The following is a 27,401-nucleotide window of genomic DNA, read 5'->3' as shown; positions in this document are numbered from 1 at the left end:
GGTGCCCAACTTGACAGAGTACAACTAGCCCACCCTTTGAAAATTTGATGTATCAAGTTGGACAAAGTCACCAAAACTCTTGGAAAAAACTGGTATTTAAAATGTAAAGCCTGACACCCAAGGAGCAACAGCTTTACTGTTAGTTGCTAAATCCAAGTGGAGAAACCTCCCAGCACATGTGTCTGGACCTTGAGTTTCCTCTATTTTTGTGTGGCTTTAGAACACTAACTGGAATAGTACCACACCCACAAAGACCATTTGACTCAATTAGCCTTTCCCAGACAGGTTTTACAAGTTGGTCAGGCTGCCGGAGTAAGTAATAACTGGAGAACTCCAAATTGGAGCAGGGCTGTTTCAAGTGAGTATTTCAGGTGACATCTGAAAGGGTGACCAGATGTCCCAATTTTATAGGGACAGTCCGGATATTTGAGACCTTGTCTTGTAAAGGCACCTATTATCCTCCCACCCCCTGTCCTGATTTTTCATACTTGCAATCTGGTCACTCTAGATGTGATACAGTCTCAAGCTCCTCTCACCAATTTGAGGAGGGAGGTCTTTTGATTTCCCTGTCATCTAAATTCTTAAAGAGAGAGATTGAAATGCCTTTCAGAAATAATGCTGCCAGTTTTGCAGCAGACAGGCATACACATTACATGAGGAATGAATCACACTCACCAGTCACAATGTCCTTGTTGGTGAATAAGAACGACTGATTTATTACCTCCCTTAATTAACTTTGAATGTCCCACTAAACTGCATTAGACACTGAGTGTTTTAGGGTGAATAGCAAATGTGAATTTTTTAGGTATTAAATAATCCCAAACTGTACAATATAAGAAAGTTTAAAAATAGTCTAAAGAATTTCATGGAAAATGTAAACATTGAGTTGAAGGGAGTATGCAGCGCTCTGTTTCAGTAGCAGAAAGCTGGGGACCTAATGATGATTCTCTCTCACACATCCTCTCTCTCTCATGTAATATATAACAGTTAAGCTTGGCACAACCCAAAGAATCAGCTTACCAACCCTTCCCACAATCCTAAAGTTAGACCTATGCACAGTGATGCAATAATCATAAAACTGCAATTGATTATCCCTGCCAATTTAGATTTTTATATTGCTCTCATCTCAAGAGAGTCCCTGTCACGTAATTTGGGCATGTGATTGTGGGTCACATCTGACCCTTTAGTGTAAAACTAAAGGAAATTACCTTTCAAATTAAATACATTACTCTTGGTTCCTAGTAGTCTCAGAGTCATTCAAACCCAACATATATATATATATATATATATATATATATATATATATTACATATATAACATGACATAACGTGAGAACAACCATACTGGGTCAGACCAGTGATCCACCTAGTCTAGTATCCTTTCTTCTGACAGTAGCCAATACCAGGTGCTCCAGAGGGAATGAATAAAACAAATAATCATCAAGTGATCCATCCCATAGGCCATTCCCAGCCTCTGGCAAACAGTAATCCCTGCCTATCCTGGCTAATAGTCATTGGCGTACCTATCCTCCATAAACTTATCTAGTTCTTTTTTGAACCCCGTTATAGTCTTGACCTTCACAACATCCTCCGGCAAAAAGCTCCACAGGTTGACTGCGCATTGTGTGAAGAAATATTTCCTTTTTGTTTGTTTTAAACCTGCTGCCTATTAATTTCATTTGGTGACCCCCCTAGTTATCATGTTATGAGAAGGAGTAAATAACACTTTCTCCACACCAGTCATAATTTTATAGACCTCTATCATATCCCCCCTTAGCTGTCTTTTTTTCCAAGCTAAAATGTCCCAGTTCCATTAATCAATCCTCACATGGAAGCTTTTGCCCTACCCCTAATAATTTTAGTTGCCCTTTTCTGTACCTTTTCCAATTCCAGTATATCTTTTTTGAGATTAGGTGACCAGATCTGCACACAGTATTCAAGACATGGTCTTACCATGGATTTATAAAGCAGCGATATGGTGTTTTCTGTCTTATTATCTAACAAAATTAGTCTGCAAAAGAGCAGAATGAGGGGGGATTTGATAGCAGCCTTTAACTACCTGAAAGGGGGTTCCAGGGAGGATGGAGCTAGACTGTTCTCAATGGTAGTAAATGACAGAACAAGGAGAAATGGTCTCAAGTTGCAGTGGGGGAGGTCTAGGTTGGATATTAGGAAAAAAATTTTCACTAGGAGGGTGGTGAAGCACTGGAATGGGTTACCTAGGGAAGAGGTGGAATCTCCAGCTTTAGAGGTTTTTAAGCTGCGGCCTGACAAAGCCCTGGCTGGGATGATTTAGCTGAAGTTAGTCCTGCTTTGAGCAGGAGGTTGGACTAGATGACCTCCTGAGGTCCCTTCCAGCGCTAATCTTCTATGATTCTTCTATGATTCTAACCCTTTCCTAATGATTCCCAACATTCTGTTAATTTTTTTTGACTGCTGCTGTACATTGAGTGGATGTTTTCAGAGAACTATCCACACTGACTCCAAGATCTCTTTCTTGAGTGGTTACAGCTAGTTTATAATCCCAACTATACATATAAAATGAAGGGGTCTAAACTGATAAATGCAAAGTAATGCACACTGGAAAACATAATCCCAACTATATATATAAAATGGGTCTGTTTTTACATTTATCAACATTAAATTTCATCTGCCATTTTGTTGCCCAGTCACCCAGTTTTGTGAGATCCCTTTGTAACTCTTTGCAGGCTGCTTTGGTTTTTACTATCTTGAGTAGTATTGTGTCATCCTCAAATTTTTCCACCTCACTGTTTACCCCTTTTTCCCGATCATTTATGAATATGTTGAACAGTCTTGGTCCCAGAACAGATCCCTGGGGGACACCATTATTTACAACACTATTTATAATATACTTAATATAATATAAAGTATATATTCTGAAATATCAGATTACATATGTAGGGACAAATTTTGAAATATTTCTAATTTCTAGGTTTGTGCCTGCATAATTGCATGCATAACCGGCAGCAATTAGATGTCCAACTGTTGAAAGCAAAACAAGAAGGGTGGTCTTATGTAGGTGTGGTGGAATTTGATATATATAATTTTGACAGATAATATCAATATTTATTTTTAAGCATTTTTTAATTTGTAGCCATTTAAATTTACACAGTTGCACAAAATTACGGGTTTCAAGCATTTAATTAACATTTTAAAGCACTTAATTTAAGCATAATATTATTTTTAGCTATTTAACTTTCCATAGTTGTGAGAATTCTGAGGAGGTTATGAATGTCTGAGTCTGAGTCATATAATAAAAAGGGTCAGACAATAATTATTTAATGACCGAAGATGTTGAGATTCAAAATGTGAACGCTTTATAACTATTAAAACCCAAACTGTCAATATCACATACAAAATATACAAAGTAAATAGCCTTAAATTAGTCTCTAATAAGTTCTCAAGCAGCATTTTTCTTACTTTGCTGATCTGTACATTTCAATGATCATCAATGGAATTTTTTTTTTTTTTTGGCAGTTTGTGTGTGTGTGTACAGTGAAATCGGTGTTTACTGATAAAAATCTAATCCTTCTAATCTTCCTTCTAAACTAATCTAATCTAATCTCTCTGTTCCTCTAGCCCATCTATAAAGTGGGGTTGATAATACTTCCTTTCTCATACCAGTTAGTCTATTTGGATTGCAACCTCTTGTACATTGCCTTATACAATGGGGTCCCTACCCTGATTGGGGCATCTAGGTGCCACCGAAGCAAAAATAATAAGTGTTAATGTACCTATAAATCAGGCACTCAAATATCTAAGCAGTATCATCTGTGCCTGGAATTGACTGTGAGTTCATATTTTGGGTTGAGACAACTTGAAAAATTTTGTCCATGTGAGAATAAAGTACTCATGCAAACACTGATACTACAAATCAGTTTAAAATTCTTTCATCTCATCTTGCCTCTCTTGATGCATTTTTTACTTTTTGTTTTGTCTGGTTTTCGTTTGAGCTTCCATGAATTTTTCTGTGCTCCTCAGATAGGATAGTAAATGTGTATGTGGGGGGGTAGGGGTTGCAGCGCTATTATTGCTATAGAACAGTATTATAAATCCCTTTGTAATGGAAATCCTAGGTGTGACTTTATGCCCTGTGATAGTATGTTGTGTCCTTAGATCAGTGCATGCATTTTCACACATAAAGCAAAACCAAGAAAAAGTTTGGCTCTTTGCCAGTTTCATTTTTCACATCATTTTGCAGAAGCAAACAGCAATTTTTTAGTTGAAAATCAAAATTGCTTTTCCCAACTGTGACTAGCCCTTTTGACCTGATGAACAAATTATATGGGAACAAGGTTTTATAGTTCTTGTAGGTTTGTGCCCAGTGACATTTTTCTTAAAACCTTCTTTGCAAGGCTTTCATGTACCTGAAGTGGTATTCCTCCATTCCTCTACTGCGGTTTACATTGCTTCTCTTACAGGTCTCTGGTTTCCTTGAAGACTAATAGTGCTGTAGTTTTGTTGTTGTGATGTATGAAAACAAAGTTCTGGATAGTTTTACCTGTAGTGATGGATTAGTAGCAATGCAGAACATGACCATCTGAGACAGACTTAGCACAATTCTCAAATGATCAACCAGAGAGAGCTTCTGCCAATCATCTATAAATGTCTTGGTTTGAGCCTCAGTTGTAGTTATGTTCAGTTCACACATAGACAGCCCAGCCTCGGGATGAAGTACTCTGTTAATTGCAAAAGTCCACTCCAGTGGCAGTGCATTTCTCACACCAAAAACATTACTCTGGCAACTAAAAGAAACGGGCTATTTTGTTGTTAATACCGCAACGTCCCAAAGATGCAAAATGTTTTCCAAACACAGTTCCCACCTTAAGGAGAGTACAGTAAAGCTGTACTTTTTTAAAGAGTTTTTGATGATAATATGTCATGACAGCAAATTGGTTTGCATAAAAGAAAAAGTACAGCCCCGTTCACTAATATAATTATACAACACAGTATAGCTCTCCATTTCCTCTTCCCCCCTCTCAGCTTCAACTTCTTATTTTCCCCTCAACAACCTCCTTCAGGTCAAGACCATAACTTCAAATGTGTAAGTACAGCACTAAGTGCAAAGGGGGCGGTGCAATCAGTCTGGAGCTCCTGAGCAATTTCATAATATAAATATAAGAGTAACAATTCAGAGTCAGATTATGGCTAACCTGTGTACAATTTCAAAGGTGCGGAAGGAGAAAAGACCCTTTGTGTCTCCATTCAGGAGTCAGGCCTTGAGTTTACTGAAGCATTCAAGGCTACCCCCAAAGAAGGATAGGTAGAGGGTGGGGTCATAGCTGCACCACTTCTTCATGCAGGCTAATAGAACTTCCCAAGTATAGAGCAGAATACATTCCGCATCCCCCTTAATGGGTGTAGCAGTGAGCATACTCCTTCTGCATAGAGGGTTGCACTGGGAGACATTGTGCATTTTTATGGCACAGTTCCTCCCAGAGCTGCTGCTGGGTCAGTGTGGCTCTATATTTTCCCATTGACTTCAATGGAAGTTATGTGTGCATACCCACGAGTGGAATTTGTATCATAGGTATAAAATGATCCTTGACAAAACAATGCTGAACTTGGGCCAGCTGAAACACATTAAAAGTATGACTGTGTCTTTGTTTTGCTTTGCATTTATAACAGCTGAAGAAAGTGGGATCATCCTGATGTGTTTAGAGTTCTGTCCACTGGGATCTGGTACTGTCTAATTCTTTTTTCAAAGCTTAATTGCAGCTTCAGGTACAATTATGCTCATTCCCTGCTGGCAAGAACTGGCAGACATGGGAAGAATGAAAATCTTGCCTGTTTACTCTGTAATTTCTGCTGTCAAGGACTTTACCTTGTAATTCAAACAAGATGATTTTTTTTTCATTTAATTTCCAAGCCAAATATGAAAACATTTGATGATATTCAGCTTCAGATCAAAAGCAACTGAAAACACAATTTACTCTCTGACTGGGGTCCAGTTTGAGCAAGAACTCCTTTCAGCATTGACATTGCAGACACACTTTGCACAGCTTTACAAGCTCAAGAAAGCTTGTTTATCTAGTTGTGAGATTTTACATGGGTTTCAGCTCTGAGTAAACTAGGCAGAGTTCTTACTGTAGCTAGCTAATCTATTCAGCTTTTTTACACCACAACTAGCAAGGTAGTATCGAAGCACCTTACAATTTTTTAAAGGAAACACAAAGGAACTTCTCTCTCTCTGTTCCACCAGGTGAAAGGAAAGCTTTATTTCTTTGCGTGTCAGGTTAGTGCAGGAAAACTAGGTTGAAGATGTGCTTTCACATGTCATTCGGAAGGCAAAGAGACCTGTGACCACTGTGATGGGTTTAAGGGGTGAGTTACATAGTTGTTAGACAGCTGCTGAGAAAGACCTGTCCTGACTGCTCACTGGTCTCTCCCTTGTAGTTGATGGTTCTGGTTCTTTTGTTCCAGTGGAAAATAGCTGCTAAGGCAGTCATAGTGATGAAGAGCGATGCAAAGCCGTAAGTAGCCTGTACTGAATCTGTCCTTAAAAGATGAGGGAAGTGACTCAAAATAGGGTTTAGGTGGGTCTTAAGATGTAGCTAGGCCTTGTGTTGGCACTCTGCACCGTTGTTGTGAATTTCCCTCTTGTAATTTGGGCTATGAGAAGAAAATGTTTAACATTAACAAAAACATGTGGGTTTTCTTTTAATTTTTCCCAACCAATTTCACATCTCTTCATGTTTTTCACCGTTAAATTACAGCCTTCATAATTTCCAGTTCATGCTTTCTGGGGTTCACTCAGAGTAGCAGAGTGATAAATGGCTTTTTGTGTATGTGGGGGGAAGAGTTAACAGTGTTTGAATTTAGGATAAAAATGATCAGTGAGACTGTTTAAAACAGGTTGTATAATATTTTAATGGTGTTTTGTGCACAAATAGTCTAACAACTGGTCAAAACTATGCAGTCACAATTCAGATTTACCTGTTTGTAATGGAACATTGGCCCTCTAATGGAGGCTGTAGGCCAAACATGGACGCACTTTCAAGTCAGCATGGAACAAGGGGATTTTGGATGATGTTCCCAGAGGAATCCTGGCAATTGTAGGCTACAGCATGGCATGCTGGGAAGGGGTGCCAGGGAATATATGGAGCAGCTTTAGGTTAGACTGGAGCAGGAACAGGTTTATAGTGGATCTTCTGATTGAAAAGGCCTACTTACTACTACCTGAAGAAGCAGAAACCCTGGGGAGGGTAAATTGTGCCACATCTGAAGAGGAAGAGTGTGGAAAGAACCATGGGAAGGGGAACTGTTGTGAAGCAAAGACTATTTGTGAGCTCTATGCTAAGGGGAGAAGATTGAGATTGATGGTAAAAGTAGAAGGATTGCTTGGCTTAGGGTGAGAGAAATGGTGTGGGCTCATGCACTGTTGTGTGCACCCACTCTTACTTAGGTGTCCTACCTCAGCTCTTCCATAGACGGCAGAAGGAAGCCCCATTTTTCACTCCCTTACAACAAGGGAAAGTCTGTATGGACCCTGGGAATAGGCTTGTCCCTCACTCCTTTGCTTTCCATGTGTTGTTTCATTTGGACTCTGTTTAGCTGGAAGGCTACATTATACCAACTTGCCTAAGTCAAGGGAAACTGAGGCACCAAGGTGGGGAAGCTGAGACATAGTCATGTCCTCTATGGAAAGGAAAGAGCTCTGTGACTGTACAAAAATTCCAGTTTTCTCCTAACTCTATGGAGCACTAATGTAGCCAAAAATAAACAAATGGGTAAAAATAGAAACCATAACATAGAATTCCTCACTTGTATCCAATCGTGTTGTCAATATTTTATGAGCATTCTAGACCATGATACAATTAATCATTGTATCCAGTTCTGATACAGCTAACCCATGGAAAGATATCATGAAGTTATGAAACACTGTGCTTATATTGTTGCCAGTATCTTCTGTCTGAATCCTTGCATCTAGATCTGTTGTGAATATATCAAACAGACAAAATCTTTTCATTGTGAGGAAACCAGATGATGATTTGCAGATACAATATATGAGAAAGTAATAATAATAGAGTCATAATAATAGAGAAAGTAAAGAAGAGAATGGATATGTACAGGGTGCATGCCCAGAGAATGGGCATATTTAATTCATTACATTCTGAGGTTCAGAAAAGCAGCCAGAGTTCCTGAGCACTCAGAAAGAGTCACAAGGAGACTATTGGCCCATTTAGGACAAAGAGAGCCTCCTATAAATGTGTGGAAGAGAAGGGGGAAGGTGCTGAAGCGACATGGAAAAGAATGGGGCAGAAGCTAATAGATCTGAAGCACTTCAGCTTTGGAAGTTTGTCTACAACTTTGGCTCAAGGTGAGGAATAAACAGCTCCTGTGTGACCACAGTTTAAATATAGCCATCCTGTTTTCATGCTAATATTCCTTGCAATGTAAAATGCAGGAAGAAAAACCTTGTTCTTGTCTCATCTCTGGAATCACCTCTGAATAGAGCTGGTTGGAAATCTTCCATCAGAATCAGTTTCTGATGGAAAATGCAGTTTGCAAAATCAAATTTTCCATGGGAATTTTTTTATTAATTTTCATCAGGAAAATGAAATATTTCATTTTTATTTCAGACTGATTTGACCAAAATTGGAAGGTTTTTGACCCTGAAACATTGTTTCAAATCAATTTAAAATATAAACTGCAGTGCCCTTATGGTGCATTGCATTATGGAAGATGTAGTCCTCTAGGGAACCAGCACATATTAGAGAATAGGGACACAAATTATGTCTTTTATAAATCAGTGTGGATTTTCCTCTGACTGAGCTGCATGTTGTATCACATGAGAAATGGAGTCCAGTCAGGGAGCCTGGCTCATAGGAGAAAATGGGACCATCAACCTCACATAGTAAAACTCCCGTAAGGCAATTCATCACTATGGGAAAAGGCAGTTTAATGCTGAGCTGGGTCAGAATAAAGCATTGTGATTTTGGGACTCTCGGAGCATAATATTTTGATCAAAATTATTGGAATTTCCATTCTGTGCACGCAAAAACCGAAACAAACCTTTAACTTTTTTGTCCTAATTTGGTATGAAAACATACATTGAGGAGTCAGAACTTCTGACAGGATGGAAAGCTGAATTTTTCTCAGCTGTAAAAGAAGCCCATAAGTAATTAAGTACCATATTAGAAGAATTGCCCCTATGCATAAAAATGACCATCCAGACATTTCCTAATGGATGTGGAAGTTCAAATAGCAACACTAACCTCCACTTTCCTTTTTAGGTATCTAAAAATAAGTACATCTTTGGCCCTTTTTATGTGTGAATATGACATTGTAAATTGATGGCAAGAGTGAAGTTTACAACTATTTTTTTCTTATGGATCTCACAATTATTCATGGTTCCCCCCCCCACAGCATCCCAGGTTTATCTTCTGAGAATTGGGTTTCACTGGCCAAATCTTGCCGTTTGGGATACCAGATCAGTTCATAAGAATATGGATAATGTTATCTGGATCACTGCAAGATCCTTCCCAGGTTGTTGTCTGCAGTTGAGCAGGCTGCTTTTCTAACATCTGGTCATAAGGGGACAGCTCAATAGCAGAAGCGGCTTGTTCTGGTTGATTAATCATGGGACTGAGAGCAAGTGAGGGACAGCTGTTTTCCTGGCTTGATTTTGGCACTGAACTCTCTAATGGCTTTAGTCAAGTCACCCAGCGTATCTGCCTTACTCTTTCCACCTGTGAAAGAGGATGACAATACTTGCCTATCGTCACAGAGGTGTCATGATAATGAATTCAGCACTTGACTAGTACCAGCGCTAAAAGTTCCTAGAGTGCGCACACACACAACTCTAGTTTCAGGGAGCTGATATGTCAAATATCCCTAGTTTATTGAGAAAATGGACACTAGAAAAGGGCATTTTTTTAAAGTGTCAACACTTAGGTACATAGCACAAATAACCAGGCTTCAAGTATCCTTCAGCAGGAAGCTGACCCAAAACCTTTCTCCAGGCTCTGCTGATGTGAACAACTGACGATCCTGAAATATTTCTAAACATGGGCAACTGCCTGCTGACCCCCCAGAACAAGCACCTAAGTTCACCTCCTGCTGCTGGAGACCGGGGTTGAGCCAACTCCTTCCCTCTCTTTTTATATAAAATGAGAAAAGTGTCGATGGTCCAAAGAAACATTTGCTTAACTCTTTCCTGAGGACCCACATCGGGGAGTCACTGTTATATTTTGGAGCATGGATCAATAAACTTGGCTAAATAAACACTCTTCCATGAAACACCATTGAGTCTTCCACATGCTCCTCAGTTTCAAAGGGAAAAATTTTACTTTAAAGAGCATTTAAAGCTAAAATCCAGACTGCATCCTGTAAGTGCAGAGCCTCTTAACCTGTAAATAGCTCTCTTGGTTTGCTTCACAGACAATATTATAAATGTATCTTTTGTACACTTCTTAAAGGGATAAGATGAAGATCCTGTCTTGCAGCCCTAACTGTCAGTGCAAGACTTAAACTATTTTTTTTGAGGGCTTATGATATGCATGCCTTGCATAGACCCTTTGCAGAGAATGACTTTCCCCCTCCTGTGAGAGATTCCACTGACTTCAACAGGACTCCTGTGATATGGAGATGCCCTGTAATAATGTGTGAATGACTGTACACTGGCCTTTCTATTGGAAGCGTGTTTTCTGTATGACTGTATTGGCTCAATAAATAGAGGTCTGTCTGGAATATGGGCAGGAAGCAGGAGAAAAAGTGGCTTTCTTGAGCCAATTGACAAACACTTAAAACTTAAGGGACAATGCCAGAACTATCAGCTGTGTTTCTGTCTCCAGCCAGCCTATGAAATTCATTGAGCAGGAAAGAACAGAAAGAAGAACAAAGAACTCTGGCAGGGTCTTACGAGGACAGGGGGAATCAGAATGAGACAGGGAACCGGGTAGAGGTGGGGTGTCTGGAGAAGCTAGTCCAGCCTAGGTTACCATCATGGGATGGTAGAACTCTAGGTAAGAAAGATATGTATGCAGACTGTCTTGAAAATCCCTTGGTTGGTCACTGACTCCTGAAGGAAAGAAACAAAGACAGGTGTTGCACCTGCAGAGGATTAAGTGGTTGGCATAGAACTGCTGGTGTGGAGTGAGCTGGTCCCACTTGGGGAGAATTGTGAAGCTCAGGTAAGGGACACAAGGCCTAACACCTGAGGAGCTGCAGTTGGATACAGAAAGAGGACAGAGACGTAATCAGCCCCATAACCATGATAACTGCCCATGTGAATAAGAGAAGTGAGCGAGAGCAGGAGTGAGCTTCTAGAAGTCTGCTGGAGAGAAAAAGCTTTTCTGCCACACCCAAACATTGCTATAATGGAAAAAAATAGTATCTATTTCTTCCTTATTGGAAGAGTAGGTAGAGAATGGGGTAAGATTTTCAGGGGCTCCAATCCAGGAAACTCTTATTAACATACATGAGCATTCTCATCAATGTTAGCAGGACTGATCATATCCCCATGTGTGCATGTGTTTGCAGGGTTGGGGCTTTAGATGGGTAAAGTCTTGCCAAAAGGTAAAATATAATATTTCTTTAGTTCCAAGAAAACAGAAACTGAAGCAGAATAGAGATCATTTCTATACTGTCCGTGAGCACTCTCTAAAATTCTAAACAATGCCAAGAACACTTTCAATTATTTGAAACAAAATCCATTCTCTTTTCAGATTTTCTTTTTCTTTAAAAATATCATCTCAATCGTATATCTGATACGCCAAGAGGCATAAGGATTTTTAAAAGAAAGAGAGTGAGTGAGGGGGGGATAAAAAGGAGGTGGCTAACTTTCCACAACAAAATGTATAACCAGAGATAAGGGCTAATAGGACTAATTCATGAAGTTCTACCAGGGATAAAATAGGCCTGATATATTTTGCCAAGGATGTCTATATATATATATATATATATATATATATATATATATATATATAGTTAGCTCCATAAAACCCATTAGAAAGTGCGCTATGAAGTGATGATACATCTTATTCCTCAGGGGCCAGTTCTCCCTCTGCTTGATTGAGGGTCACTGACAGTTGGCAAGCTTGATGGAAAAGGTCCAAAGGAGACTACATTTTTGAGCTGGTATGGTTGAGCAGCCACACATAGAATAATAATAATAATTAATAATTAATCATTAATAAAGGCTTTCAGAAAAAAGTGCTGTAAATAGACAGGCACATGGAGACTTGGGGCCAAATTCGCCTCTTGCACCACCCTGTCAATTGTAACAGGGCTGTACTGTTGTTAATAAAAGAAGAATGTCTCTCTTAGATTAGGTCACAAACTGGTTGTAATGGGCCTGTACAAGACAATAGGGCAAAGGAAGACTTCTCCTAGCCTCCTGTTCAGGGCTTCCCTGCATCATTGCATGGAGGAGAAAGTAAGGAGTGTTCAAACAGCACTTACGCGCATGCTCGGAGGGAATGTGGTGGAGAAAGGGAGCCTTGATTTGACCTCCCTTCCAACCTTGCAACAGACTAGGTAGCTGTACATTGGACTGGGCGATGGAAATCCAACTGGAGATGGAAATTACTTGAACCCTGGGAGTAAATTGTGACTCTTGAGTCCCAAGGCTCCTCCTGGAGCAGTTTGTGTGGATTGAATCTCTATTTGTGTGGATTGAAGCTATGGCTTACTATAACCCTCTGTATTTTAGCTTCAGTACTCAGGCAGCTGCTCTGTTTTCCTACTTTTGACAGGGGACGTTTAAGTTTCTTTGTTTTGCAAGGCTATCTAAATGTCTTGCAATGTGTCCAACTCTCTCAATATGTATTAAGGAGCTTTTACTTACAGCATGCTCACATTTGAATAATATCTGCCAATCGGAAAAGCAGAAACATAGGCAAGAGCTGTATCAGCTGTCATCCTTAATATTACACAAAGGTTAGTATTAAACAGAGAACAATGAAGTACAAGGCTGTGATTATTATAATGTTTTTGTAAAGATAATCTCACTCACTCTTGGGCAACCATTCCTAGTTTGTGTTCAGTAAAACCAAATTTAGGAAGCTCCTTCCACAGTTCAGTGGTTGGAGAAAACCTACCACTGCCTATGGAGGGTTAAAGGGGGAGGGAAGGCAGGAGAGGAAAGAAACACAATTAAACTGGGACTCCAAACCTATGGCAAAGTTGTCCTCCCAGCTCAAATTATTACTTGACAGAAGCAAGAAAGTTAAATGCACAAAGTTCTGATCATGCAATGAATCCTTTTTTAATAAAAAGAATTACATCTATATTCCATTCAACTACCTTCCATCCTGGTTTACTAAGGCACTTCCCTCTCCTCATTCAGATCCCTCTGAAAAAATCTGCTTTGTCCACATTGCCCATGAGAAGTGAGTTTATCACCACACTTTAATTAAAGCAAACAATTTAGCTCTTTCTGGATGCCCCATTGCATCCTATCTTTATATCTATCTTCCAGACTTTAAGCTACTTGGAGAGAGCATAGTCTTTTTTTCTGTTTGAGGTACAGCAGTGAGAATAGAGGCACTTAGTAAATAACCATCAAACCCCCAAGAAGAAGGATGGCTCAGTGGTTAGGGTATTGCCCTAGTACTGGGGAAAGCTGGGTTCAATTCTCTCTTCTGTTACAAACTTTCTCTAAGACCCTAGATAAATCACTGGACATTGGTGCACAAGTTTCCCATCTGACAATGGGAGTGATAGCACTTCACTATCTCACAGGGGCATTGTAAAGCACTCAGATACTATAGCAATGGCTGGAGAAAATAGATACTTGGATTTCAAGGTGGTAGTCTAATGAACCACTTTGCATGTGCCAAAGCAGTAGACCTCCTTAGTAATGTGTACCCAACAGCTTCTACCACAGGAGACAAAGTAGCCACTGTTGTCACCCACTGTGAAGTTGCAGCTCCTATTGACTCCATTTAGAGTTGAATGCTCACCACTAAAGAAAATTGTGAACTATGAGCAGTGTGGTGCATAGTTATTGGTCTCAGCACTGTAGGTCTTTCTGTGTTATAGGAGGGAGGAACAAGCTGAGAAGCAGAAAGTGAGAGGAAAACAGCATGTGAAGAAATCTGAAATATTGGCATTTTTTTAAAAGACTTTATTTTTATAACTAGTGTAAGAGGAGTTAATGCAATGAGGTGAATATGTTAAAACCAATTATTAGTCTTGTACAAAACTCACTTTTACTTCCCTAACTTTTCATGTTGAAAATACTGACTTGTGAAATTTTATGAAAGTGAAAATTGTAACACTTCAGTGAAAAATGCCAGGCAGAGTTTTTGGTAGACCCAGATCTGAATAAAATGAAATCTTATTTGAAAGCTCTTACCCTGTCCAGGCCCTACCTGACCTACACTTTTATTTCTCAATCACTGGCAAATTGTTCTGCAGCATCCTTTCTGCCAGTGGGTGGACATGTTGGAGTTCTAGTGTACTGAACAATACATTCCATTAGCTACCAGTGAACTAAATGACTCCATGTGTCCTTGGTGAAAAGTCACTACATCTTTCTGTCTTAAGTTCCTCTTCTGGAGACAACTACCTACCTCTCAGAGGGTTGTGGTAATTTCATTATTTGCATGTGATTTTTAAATGATTTTAAATCTATATAAATGTTGGTGCTTAAGTCTGCAAGAATTCTCCCATACACACTTTTTCTAAATCTTGACTGCTCTGCATGGAGCCCATCACAATCAGCTATAGTATGCTTGTCCTGTAGCAGAAGACTGGAAATAACCCAAGTCCCTCCCACTAATATAAAAATGAGTCACTTGTGTTTGTGTGTGCTCCCCCAAATCCTCTCTCTGTGCCATTCTAAGATCCTTAGACAGGACCTCTGTATATGACTGTAATGACAAAGGATGGGATTAGATGGAAGAGCTTGGGCAAAAACACTTTAGCAGACCTTTCTAAAAATGCTAAGAACAAAAATGGATGTGCTAAATCAATAGGGTATCTTTTTAGATACTGCTAATATAGAACCTGACCCTGTTCCTACTGAAGTCATTAGGAATTCTGCCATCAAGTTCAATGGAACAGGAACAGACATTAAATGTAGCCCAAGGCAGGCACATATGCGCATGTGCATTTCAAAGCTGCCTAAGGGATGTGGACACAATTCCCTTTCTAATTTAAATGGGAATTGGGTGTTCAAATCCCTTGGGCTACTCTGACAATGTCCACCGTAATATAAAAGAATGAGAAGAAAACAGTTAGTAGGCTTTAAGACTGAGCTTTCAAGCTATTAAAAAGGCACCTCTACTTATGTATAGGTGAATATGTCAGAAATGTTTGGTAATGGAAAGACGCCTGTAGTTCTGTTCCCTTGTAGAAAGAAGAGGCTCCCTTTCCGTGATCTAGGGTGAGTAAAAAACTGTCCTTACTATTCCTGGGACCTGGAGGGGTGGGCTAGGGAGTGGGGAGGAACTGTAGCTCTTTCTCTGTGGCCCAAGTTCCCATGTTCAATGAATACTGATTAATTTTGGAGGACTGTATGCTAGCTGTTTTGGGAGACAGTTTATCCAGGAGCAATGAGTGACAAGTGCTGGCTGGAAAGAATGAGGTGGGGGTGGATGCCAGGAACAGGTCAGGAATATGAGGCAAGAGATTTGGGGGAGTGGAGGCCAAAGAAGGGAAACTGGAAAGAGTTTGGGGATGAAGGCAGAGATTAAGGATGGAGAAGAACAAACAAGTACTAGGGAAAGCAAGACTATACTACTATGGAATAAAAGAACAATATAGGGAAATAAATGGAGGTGGCAGGAGCATGGAAAATAACAACGCAAAATCAGATCTCGTATAATTCAAGAGAGAACTGGAGTGGAGGAATGGAAAAGGGATAGAAGAGCAATGACAACTGTTTTTTAAATTAGTTTTAATTGCAGTGTTACAAAACATAAAAATATGTACATATGGTGTATGCATAGCTACGTACATACAGATCAGTGTACACTCCTATTAAACTTCAGTGGGGAAGTTGCTCACCCACTGTTGCTTTCTACTTCACCCTGCAGCGAAGTTACAATTCTGAGATCTGATGTCTTGATGGCAACAGACTCAAGTCCCAAACAAGCACAGGGTAGGATCAAGCAGGAGGAGAAACTGGGTCATAAAGAAGAAATTTTCTTTCAGGACGTATTAGCTGCCAAAATAGTTGTAGAAAAACAGAGGAAACTACTGTCAAAGTGAATCACTATTCCTAAAAATATCTTGACTTAGCTCTCTCCCATGACTTAATGTATAACATTTGATTATGCTCTGCAGTAAATACATATGCTGATGATTGATGTCTTTCATCCAGAAAGAGCCCAATGTGCTTCACAGTCTATAGACTGAAATTGGTTCATCATCCATCAAGGAAATGCAGTAGAGTAGAAGCATGGCAAAACACAAAAACTCAACAAGAATAGGAAACAACTGAAACAACATGGGGATTTTCTTGACAGGAGAAATATAATTGCACAAATATATATTTGATGCCAAAATTATCCCTGGAATCCTACTAAACTTGTAGGTTTTGTGATACTTGTAAAACAGCATGTCACTTACTGTGAATGACAGCAAATCAGCTCTCCCTTGTCTTATTATAGCACATACCTATTTCATGGTGAATAGTGGTGTATTATAGCACATACCTATTTCAAGTGAATAATGGTATATGCCATTTCATATTTTTTGTCAAAGGCCTAATTTGTGGTTTCTAAAAAATGTTTCAAAGGGTTTTATTAGCTGTTCTTTTTCAGCACAGAAGCCAGGTTCTTCCATACTCTACTAGATCTGATGAATGCTTTTTCCCACAAAAACAGACAGTGTGGAGAGAAAAACCTCTACATCCCTTTGGTAGGTAGCAATGTAAATTTGCATAGTAATCATAACCCTCAGAAGACATACATTATGGTGAGATGGACAACTCAGGGTGTGCTTACACTCGGCTTATAATGTATTGATAATCATTTCCTGAGTAATTACTAAGTGATGCTTCATAAAATTCTTGGCCACTGAGTCTTTTAAACTACAACAGATGTGGAATAGTAAGCAATAAACTTCTGTATTATTCTCCCTAAAGGCGGTTAAAATTCAAATAATCAAAGTCAAGGCAAAGGCAAATTGACAGCATTTAACTCAGTTTTGATGCCAAAGGAAGACCTTGTACCATATCTACAGAAGCTTCTCTAAGCAACCGTACCCAAATAAATCAGTCAGTATTCATAGTTGACTGGATTGTTAGCTAGCAGTCCCAAGATAAAACTGATAACTGGCAATCTGCATTCGTATAGCAGCAATACAAACAACTGATTTCAAGAGAAATATCATGACAGTGCATCTAACTCCTCTTCACTACACACGTACATTCTTTCAAAGACCAAACTATAAACTACTATTCTGCAGTACTTTTCAGTGCACTAAAAGCACAGTATTTGTTATATACTAAATTTTCACAAGGGATTGCAATCCATGTGCTTCGAGCAACCAGCCATTGTCCTTGTGGTTTGTAGCAGATGTTCTGGCAATCACACTGAAGAATGTACCCCTACAGGTTTGGAATTAGGGATATGTCTGAGAGTTTGACAACAGTTTGGACAGCTGACAAACCCCAGTGTGTGTCATCAGTTTGCAAATGCTCTAGCAGTCACCACCCCTCCTGCTCCTCCTTCTCCCTCACTGCTTCCAATAATAACTACTGCAACAGTGTATGCAAGTAGGTATGTGCGTAAATGAAGCTGGGCAAGTCCCCACAGATCTCAGGTAAATTCTTTTATAACATTTGGCCCTGTGATTTCATAGACGGTAAATCCAGAAGGGACTGTTGTGTTCATTTAGTCTGACCTCTTGTATAACACAAACCATAGGATTTCACTGCTTCTAATTACTGTTAAAACTAGCTCATGTCTTGCAGGGGAAGTCTCATTTTGATTTACAAATTTCAAGTCATGGAGAATCTACTACAATCTTTGCTAAGTTTTTCCAATAGATAATTACACTCACTGTTAAAATTTGTGCTTTATTTCTAGTCTGAATTTGTTTAGCTTCAATTTCTAGCAGTTGAATCTAGCTATACCATTGCCAGATAGACATAAGGTTTTTCAATCAAATTTCTGTTCAACTTCAATGGGACCAGGATTTCCCCCTTGATGCGGGTTGGAACAGTTTGAGAAGACAGATTGGAGCAACTCCTAATAGTCTAGTCAACTCCTCTTTTTAACCCATGATGATGGGAATGTGTCGCCCTCCTCCCCCTGCTATCCCCTTGGCTTGCTTTAGATCATGCACTGTCTTTCTGTACAAGTCTTCAAAGAGCTGAAATACTGCCTCTTATAAGAGGAACATGCAAAGGGGTTCCACAAGTCTTACATTTCAAAGGTAACCATGTTAAATGGCATCGTCAATCTGAATATAATCCCTGAATATTCTTATGTCCTCATACAAGTGGATGAGTTATCTTAGATGATTATCTACAATACTGTAACAGCTCTGAAAAGCATGATGGGCCCATGATTGCTCAAGAACCTCTGTACAAAAGCCTATCTGAAGCTTCAAAAACAGGGTTTTGGCACTGAAAACAAACCTTTTACAAGCCAGCTATGGAGGATCAATCCTGAAATGAACTGAAGGCATGTTGGCATCAGCTGGAATTCCTTTGCTCCCCCAAGCTCCTATGTGCTGTCTTATGACAATTCCCTTCTTCAAAACTTAATTCTCCATCCTTTGTCATACTATTTTTAATGTGAAACCATAGTACTTGTTTCTGCAATTTTTAATAGTGTTTGTCTTTTGGGCCAACATCTTACATGCACCCTTGTCTTATGTTTAGTGACAGTTGTATTCAGCATGTGAAGGCTCTAAAATAACCAAAAAGAAAATTCTGATAATCCACAACTTGGAAGTACAAACTGTGGTGTCTCTTCTTGCTCATTCCTACTCTTTGCTTTGTTGCCACTCGGGCTCTTGAGTCTTGAATTCTTTTTTACACTGGAGATAGCATTTCTCTTCCAAATGTCATTTCAGAATTAATATCCATAGATATCCTTTTGTCTTTTCTCTTTGTCTGACACTTGTGTAGCAGATGCAGCAAAGAGCCCAGTATATTTTCCTGGAACTATGTTTAAAAATAAAAATCTGCCTGACTGATGTTGGCACCAGCAGCCAATGAAAGGAGAAGAATTTTTGCCTGACTGTCAGAGGGGTTTTTGTTTTTAATATCTGCAGTCATTAGAATTGCTAGATTTAGATTAAATTTACAGACCATGCTTTTTGTTGTGGATAATTCTGAGAGGAACCCTAATGTGCAGGTTTTCTCTCAAGCCTGTTATGAGATTCCCACCAGCCACCTGTGTTCCCCCCCCCACGCCTCACTTTGCTTGTTGCAGTCCCAACTTGAAATAGCTGCAGGCAGCTCTGGTTGGAAGCTTGATCACATGACCCACAGCCTGGAGTGTGTTGCATAGCAAAGTTTTATAAATATACTTGTATTTCTTTCCTGCGGCTAGTCCTCAATCTTAACTATCTAACTAGGAGACAGGTCAGGTACAAAAACATCTATCCAATCCAAGGGTTAGCAGAACTTTTACAGAACAAATGAGGGCCGTCACTAATGTGATCTGTGAAAACTACACTCAGTTCATGCTAGGGGTCTCAGACAAAAGCAAAGGAAACCAGAACTTGATGTAAAACTCCACCCTCCCTTCATCCTGTGGAATTTTTTATTCCATAGCACACAATGTGATAAGTTATCTAAACCACGCCCTAAAACTGCTGCAGTATAAAAGGATTTTTAAAAATGCACTCTTAGGCGTGATCAACCCATGTAGAATTCTGGAAAATATGCAAAATACAATGCCCAGAATACACAACAACATACCTGCTACTGTCTGACTGAACAGCGCTTAATGATGCCAGCTGTGCCCATTAAAAGGCAGTGGGATAGTGTTGAAACCATAGCAAAGAGCAGATGACTTGACTGCACTGAGAAATAGCCCCTGATTCAACACTTGGTTCTGTATCCATGCAGTTGGCTACCGAAGTGGATGGAGTGAGCAGGGTTGAAATGGCGTGCAGCGGGCACTCTGCAGCAGTGCCTGGACTCAGGTGCTCAGTACAGGTATCCATAGGGGACTTGTGCTGGAGAGCAACACCCGATCCATGCAGGGAAGAAGACATGACTCCTGAAAGGATTTACAAACCAGGAACAGCATGCTGCTAATAAACACACCAGCACATAAATCCACATAATACTTCCTACCTAGTCCATGGCTTGTTGGCTTCATTGCTGTATGTGTAGTTTAGCTGATTCTGATCTTTTTTACGTGCAGTCTTGGGAGAATCCCCTGCTGAAGAGAATAACACCCTCTCTCTGCCCAGGGAATCAGAGCAACACAGGAGCATACAGTATGTATTACTTGACAGCACCCAAAACTGTGCTATGAGCCTCAAGATAGAGATGCTTTTTAAAAAACTGAAAACTCTCTGGGATAAGCACCATTTCTCGCTGTGTGTTTTATAGTTCTCAGCTCCTCTCAGGATTTGGCTCTATGCTAGTAGCTGATTTTTAAGCTTTTCTCACTTAGAAATCATTCTAGAATGTATTGTACGGTGTGTTGAGGAGAGACCTTGTACTGTATATTTCTGAACACCTACTGAGAGAAGTGGAGTGCCCTTAACTCCCATTGACTTCTATGGGCATCAAGGGGCTTAGAACTCTGCAGGATTAGCCCATTTCCATTGAAGTGAAGAAGGTGTGTGTGTTTCACGTGCACAGAGTGATCTATAGATAGAATACCTAATGGCTTTCTAGAGATGTCCTACTCATGAGGAAGACCTTCAATTATTCACTAGCGCTGACAGCTAGCCTTCAGGAGTTATTAGCAACCTTTTCCTTGCAGGAGAAATGCAGTGCACAGCTGGAAACCGTTAGATGCATTTTGCCTTGCTGTACCGACACATCAATAGGAAGCCTTGTGAGAAAATACATGCTATAAAAATTAAATCTTTCATATAAAAATGTCAAATGGATGCTTTGAAATTGGAAGAACACCAGTCCAAGTCTACCTCGGGGCTTTATCAATTAAAAGGAGAGATTGTTGAAGAAGTGATTCCTTCTAACCTTGGATAAGGAGCTGCCACTATAACAATTCTGTGTTTGTCTTGTGTACTGAACAAGATAAGGGAATGTCACTTGCAATAGTAAATGTGGACATGAGCTGGCGTTCTTTTGGTGAAGCAAACCTGTTTGAAGAGTTAACAATAATATTTAGCAATGCACTTAGCACTTTATAAACAAAGCCCTGTACCAACATTAATCAAGAGGTGAAGATTTAACAGTGTGCTACTCCTGCTAAGGAGTGGAGAGTTCCATTAAAAAGATAAGCAAAGAGAACATGGGGGTTAGGAGGAAGGTGAAACAACTATTCTGCTCATTTTGAATTTTCCTGTGTATAAATGAATCACATGACCAGAACAGACGGTAGGTCAAATAATAATCCCTTAGTTCCCAGTTTTAAACCCAGTCTTAACTGATGCTTCAATTTTTGTGACCACAATATTACGGGCAGAATTATGTGGCTGCAGTCAGTCATGAGCCTAGTTTCAGGCCTATACATGGCCACATAACTTATGTATATGCCTTAATTATTTATATATAATCAATTATTTGGCTTTGCAAATTGTAGTGCAAAAAGGAAGACTAGATTTGAAAATCTGGCCATAATTCAGACATCACCTAATTCAAACCCAGGTTTTGATGTGTGTACTTTACACCCAGCTGCCCAATAAAGGGATTAAATCTCTTCACTGGGGTGACAAAAGAGCTCCTGCCCTGCTCTGTAAAGGTTGCATTTCCTTCTAGGATTGGAGGGAAGGGCCTTCATGGCTGTCTCAATGAGCCCCAGCTGAAGTGGCCATGTGGAAGCATGTAGTTGAGTTCTTCTGCAATGATCAGTAAAGATTATGTGGACATAAACTAAATTGGCAGGGCCTGTGGTTTCTTAATTATCCCTCTTGTGCAAAGGGAGACTTGAATTGTTTAGAAACAACCTGCTGCAAAGACAAAAACATTGTCTATGCCAGTGCACTATTTGTATTGTCTCCCTTTGTAGCAAGGAAAAAGCAGAACTTTCATTTGATCGTGCAGAAAGGGAATCCTTCAAGTTATCCCCCAACCAACAACAACAAGAAACTAGACCTGTTAATTTCCCTCCTCAGTTGAGTCCAAATAGCTGCCTACTTGCCTGCCAAGAACGAAAGCCCTGAAGAATTGTTCCCTACTATAAAGAAAAAGGAACTTGTTTAACTGCTCTCAAGCTGTTGTGTTTCTATCTTCTTTCATGAATTAGCAGATCCTTTATTCCAGGGATTCTGTAGTTACCATTTTAGACAGTACTAGTGACAATTTCCCATACCAACAAAAGAAATAACATAGGAAACAGCTGACCAATGTGTATATATGCATCTCATCACTTATTCCTTTAGTGTTAAAAATAAAATAACAGACATTTAGGTAGGATCAGACTTTTGCATTGTGTGTTACAGATCTGTAGAAAGGACAATCTGTGCCCCAAAGATTCTACACAGACATGAAAATAACAATGAAGACAGCAGGGGAGTGAGGGGCAAAAGTAAAAGAAATACAAATAGTAAACCCTCTCAGGTTTGCCAGAGCTCTGCTACGAGTGTCTGGAATGGAGGAGGAGTGGGTGAAGGTGGCTTAAAGCCACTTCTGCACTCCCAAAATCACCACGGTAGGCTGTTTCATCCCCTGGAATAAGTCATAACAAGCTCAGAGATGGAGCTTATGCTCCATAAGCTAGTGCAAGGTAGAATCATATTAGTGGTAGAAGGCTGCATATTGGTAGGGATCATTAGTGTTTTCTATCAGTAGCCTCGCTTGCCTCTGGTAGAGACCCTGTATTGGGTACAGTTTAAGAGCTATTATGTTGATCTGCTATACTCACTCTATGCCAGAGAATTTTCCTACTCAAGGGGAATCTCCAACTGCTTTTTCAAGGCAGCTTTACAGACCTTTTTCACTTCTCCAAAGGTGCAAAGAAACCCTAGGATCCAGTCCAGGCGTTCAAATCTAATGTTTTAAAGCTGTTTTTATTGTACTCTGATTAATTTTCCAAAGATGCGTCGGTGTACCAAGTTTGTCTTTAAAGGTGGGGTACATTGGAGACACAACACTAGATATAATTCCAACTAATACTGAAATATAGTAATGATAAGCTGTTCTTTTCTGACTAATCTAGATATTACTCTTCCCAATTCATCTTCCAAGCTAATTTGTGTGTCTAAAACAGTAGTGCTGTGGTGTATCATCATTCATTGCTTCTAGCAGTCATTACTTAGGGAGTATCACATCTTCTATTTTAAGTCTTACTTCTTGGTTTTAGTATTTTGAGATCATATAACCCTTGTTTCACATAACAGGGCTAGCTGCACTTTTAGATCCCTTTCACTCTCTCTAGCAACAGAGTTATCACCACCTTCACACCTCCCTGGGTAGAACCACATGATCCTACCATTTTTATACTGAATCTCTGGGTTGCAGACCCCCAGTTTTGTGTAAACAGAACAGGCCCAATTGTATTTAGCACCTGTGATTTCCCTCTAGGACCTGCAGTTCATTTAAGTTAATTTGAGGTCCCTCCAGGACCTGCAGTTAATTTAAGTATCTCAAGAAACAGCAGCTTCCAAACAAACACATTGTTTATTCACTCAAAGATTCATAGAAAGCAGAGACAAAGGCTAAAACAACAAAAGGCCTATATGCATGGGTCTTACCTAAACTTTATTCTTTCTTGCAAATTTAGGCTGAATGGAATTTATCCCAGACCCCCCCTACTCTTGGACTGGGCAAGAAAGACAGCCCCTCCTACATTCCCTCAGTGTGTCTCTGATAGAGACTTGCCTCCATCTTGTGCTTCCCAATCACTTCCCCCTTCTTCTTTAGGAGGGAGTTTCTAATGATTTAGTGTCCCTTTGATCCTAGGTTTGGGATTGGAAAAATAAGCTTGCTAGCTGGGTTGGAGTCAGACAGGTGGGCATTTCCCAATAAATAGCTCCTCCATTGTTCCATTAAGGACCTTTAATATTCTTGCTGGATATACTTTATCTTTCATAGAGTTGAAGGGCAGAAGGGACCTTTAGTCTGACCTCCTGTATATCTCAGACCATTAAACTTCACCCCATCCAGTGTCATGTCTTCATCTGTGGCCAATCCCTGATGAGTCAGTGGAAAGCCAATGGAGGGAGGGACATTAGAATACATCTGGGCAATTGTACATCAGGGAAAAACATTCCTTCCTGACATCAGCAGGTAACTGGCTAAAGCCCTGAAGCATGAGATTTTATTATAGTTATTGTCTTAATGAAGAGCTGCAGGCCTTGTTGCAATGTTGTGGGAAATGCAGAGCTTCCTGTCCTCTCCATATCCTATGAAGAAGGGAATAAAAATCATGACCTTGTTCCTATTATAATTGAGAATTACAATAAGAAGAAAAACAAGATAATAACTGGTTGAGGCCTCTTGGAGTTTGAGGAAAAACAACCATATCATCAGCATATGATAACACTGGGATAGATCGACCCTTAATTTGCAATAGAGAGAAATTATTTTCCTTTAAAATATCCACCACATCTTTAATATATAAATTAAAAAGAAGAGGTGCTAGAAGGCATCCCTGACATACTCCCCTAGAAATAGGGAAAACGTTAGTACATTCTCCATTGACTTTAGTTCTTACCCTTGCCATATTAGCCTGGTGCAGAGCCTCCAAAATATGCAAAAGTCTTAGATCAATACCCCCCATTCGTAAGTTCATCCAAAGTTTGTCTTGGTTAGTAGACTCAAATGCCATCTTCAGATCTATAAAATCAACATACAGTGTAGTATCCTGAACCTCACAGTTAAGTTAAATGCCTTGGAGAAATCAAAGTATATTGCATTTATCAAACCGATCGGTCAAAGAACAAACAATCCAACCAAACAGCTTGTTTGACCTATTTTCCATGAAGCCACACTGTCTGACATTAATGATATTGTAGTCCCTAAATAATTGTTAATAGACTCTCCAATTAACAGTTCCATTATTTTACTTGGGATCATTGTCAGACTGAATGATCTATAGTTTCCTGGGTCATGCCCTTTACGTCTCTCTCTCCCTCTCTCTTTTTTAACTATGTTGCCAGTCCTCCAATCCTTTAAAAATTTCCTTAGTCTTCCAAAATTTGTTGAAAGATTAAAATTAGTGGGTCAGAGAACTTTTCTGCTAATTCTTTTAAGACTCTTGAGTGTAAGTTATCCAGTTAATTTGAAAATGCTTAATTTGAGCAGATGCTCCCTCATGTCCTCCTTGCAGATGGTAAACTTTGTATTCCATCCACAACATCATAACTTCCTCCTTGGCTCCAAATACAGAACAGAAATAGCTATTGAATACTTCTGCCTTTTCTTCATCACTAAAATTTTCCCATCTACATCTAGAAAAGGACCTATACTTGATCTGGGATTTTCTTTTCTTTTTGTTTCTTAATATGTTTAAAGAATGCCTTCTTATTGTCTTTAATCCTACTGGCCATTGATTTTTTTCCCCATTGATTAGGATATGGAGACTGTTTGAGGTATTTTACAGGACATTTGGTCCACCCATGCTGGCCAATCAGAATTAGTACATGGGCTGAGAATTACAGGAGGAAGTAAAGGGTAAGTAGTACACAGCCTAGAGAGGGGACACCAGAAGGAAGGGAGAATGGTGCACTGTAAAGAGTCAAAGGACTCTGAAATAAAATGCATCACCAAGTATTCCAACCTTAGGAGATTTATCCAGCCAAGAAACTGTAAATGCAGATGGGTGGGCATTGAACTATTGATAATGATTACCTCTCAGTTGCCCTCTTTATCACCTTACTACTGTAGCAATCCAAAAATAGTATGCAACCTCTAATACTTTTTGTTGTCCATCTCTGTATTCTTTCCGTGTCTGCTCTGTCTCCAGACCAGAGCATGCTATCCAGTTATATAATGGCATTATATTTTCTTTATTTCCCATCCCTTTCTTACTGTTTTTATTTCATCCTCACCTTTGGTTTGTCAGTTGATTTCCGCGGCATATTGAGCAGGGGTTTCAATTAAAATGTTCACTGGGACATAGTCAACTGAACAGCCTTCTCATGGAAATAACTTTCAGTAACTACCAATCCAGATGGGATTTGAACTGATGATCTAGACATGAAACACTGAGGGGTGTAGTCACATAGATGGTGGGGAGGGAGGGGACTCAGTGTTGTAATGAACTTTTAGGCTCCCAGCCTCTTAGTGGAATTCACAACTCTGAGTTAGGCCCCCCAGCTCTCCATGCATTTTATGGGGAAACTTAGGAACCTAAAACAAGGGAGTCACAGAAGCCATCATGCAGAATGGGGAGCTGTCTAATCTAGCAAGTAGAAAATGCTGAGAAGGGAGGGAGGGAGGCAGGAGGAAGGAGTCTTTACTTGGGATTCACAGCTAAAAATCCATTCCTGGATCCATACCTGACACAAGCACCTTTCTCAAGACAAATGGTGGTGATCTCACATGTGAGTGTCCTTGTGACATTGGCTGACCAGGTGTACGCTCATCCCAAGGCTCCTAGGCCTCAGTTGAACCCTGACAAATGCATAGCTGGAACCCGTCTGGCTCCCTTGTGTGTTAGTATTGTTACAGTAGGTGTTAGATTTGTAAAAATAAGTTTAGATTTATGAAATGTTTGTAAATTGCTGCCTGCATTAATCTCACATACAATATCTGTATCCTATGTCACTATAAGGTAATATTTAAGTGTTTGCTCTGAAACTGTAAACTGCCAGACAGGAGAAAAGCATTACCAAGTGTGAAATACTACTATGGCACAGGAGGTGTTATCTCCTGCCTAACAAAAGAAGGCCCATAGACACCAGACAAACCATTGTTTGGACAAAAGACTTTGTTGATTGTTCCCCCACCTCACCCATGTAGCGGAGACATGCATGTGAACTCATCCCATCAGCTTGAACTCTGGGGGAAGGGAAGAAAAATCCCTGACAAGAGGTAACTGTAACTGTATGCTGCTTGGACATCGAGAGAGCAAGATTTCTAAGCATAAGCAAAGGATTCCCAGCTGCTTAGCCTAGGTTAGCCCTAAAGGTCATCTAGAGAGTCTATTACAGCAGCTTCTATCACCTTTTGAAACCTAAAACGGTAACTCATTTGGGTGTGTATGTTTACCTGCTTTGACCTTGAAAGTAACTCTAATTTCTTTTTCTTACTTAATATATTTTTAGTAAATGTGTTATAGGATTGGCTGCAAGCATTGTCTTGGTGTAAGATCTAAAGAGATTGACCTGGGATAAGTGCCTGGTCCTGTGGGACTGGGAGTATCCGGAATAGTGTTGTGAGTT

Source organism: Emydura macquarii, unplaced genomic scaffold, assembly GCF_026122565.2.
Source record: "Emydura macquarii macquarii isolate MOO-44397 ecotype Brisbane River unplaced genomic scaffold, CSIRO-AGI_Emac_v2 contig_2897, whole genome shotgun sequence".
Classification (NCBI taxonomy): domain Eukaryota; kingdom Metazoa; phylum Chordata; order Testudines; family Chelidae; genus Emydura; species Emydura macquarii.
This window is presented reverse-complemented; position numbering follows the sequence as displayed.